Source organism: Arachis stenosperma, chromosome 6 (genome assembly GCF_014773155.1).
Source record: "Arachis stenosperma cultivar V10309 chromosome 6, arast.V10309.gnm1.PFL2, whole genome shotgun sequence".
NCBI classification, from domain to species: domain Eukaryota; kingdom Viridiplantae; phylum Streptophyta; class Magnoliopsida; order Fabales; family Fabaceae; genus Arachis; species Arachis stenosperma.
Window position 1 is genome coordinate 90,052,705 of NC_080382.1, and position 961 is coordinate 90,053,665.

The 961-nt window shown below is 40.0% G+C and overlaps 1 non-coding gene across 1 annotated transcript; it reads right to left on the minus strand.

Annotated features, from left to right (window-relative positions):
• Positions 1-298: 298 nt before the first annotated feature.
• Positions 299-406, minus strand: LOC130937940 (small nucleolar RNA R71). The gene has a single exon (XR_009069130.1). It is a non-coding gene; the product is annotated as a small nucleolar RNA R71 (small nucleolar RNA).
• Positions 407-961: the final 555 nt, after the last annotated feature.

Below are 961 nucleotides of genomic sequence, written 5' to 3' on the forward strand. Positions count from 1 at the left end.
TGGAGCAAACAACTTTGAGCTTAAGCCTCAATTAGTTTCTCTAATACAACAGAATTGCAAGTTCCATAGACTTCCATTGGAAGATCCTCATCAGTTCTTAGCTGAATTCTTGCAAATCTGTGACACTGTCAAGACTAATGGGGTTGACCCGGAGGTCTACAGACTTATGCTATTCCCTTTTACTGTAAGAGATAGAGCTAGAATATGGTTGGACTTACAACCTAAAGACAGCCTGAACTCTTGGGAAAAGCTAGTCAATGCCTTCTTGGCAAAGTTCTTTCCACCTCAAAAATTGAGTAAGCTTAGAGTGGAAGTCCAAACCTTCAGACAGAAGGAAGGAGAATCCCTCTATGAAGCTTGGGAAAGATACAAACAATTGATCAGAAAATGTCCTTCTGACATGCTTTCTGAATGGAGCATCATAGGTATTTTCTATGATGGTCTCTCTGAACTATCCAAGATGTCTTTGGATACCTCTGCTGGAGGATCTCTTCATCTGAAGAAGACGCCTACAGAAGCTCAAGAACTAATTGAAATGGTTGCAAATAACCAATTCATGTATACTTCTGAAAGGAATCCTGTGAACAATGGGACTAATCAGAAGAAAGGAGTTCTTGAGATTGATACTCTGAATGCCATTCTGGCTCAGAACAAGATATTGACTCAACAAGTCAATTTGATCTCTCAAAGTCTGTCTGGAATGCAAAATGCACCAAGCAGTACTAAGGATGCTTCATCTGAAGAAGAAGCCTATGATCCTGAGAACCCTTCAATGGAAGAGTTGAATTACCTAGGAGAACCCTATGGAAACACCTATAATTCTTCATGGAGAAATCATCCAAATTTCTCATGGAAGGATCAACAGAGACCTCAACAAGGTTTGAACAACAATAATGGTGGAAGAAACAGGTTTAGCAATGGCAAGCCTTTTCCATCATCTTCTCAGCAACAGACAGAGAAT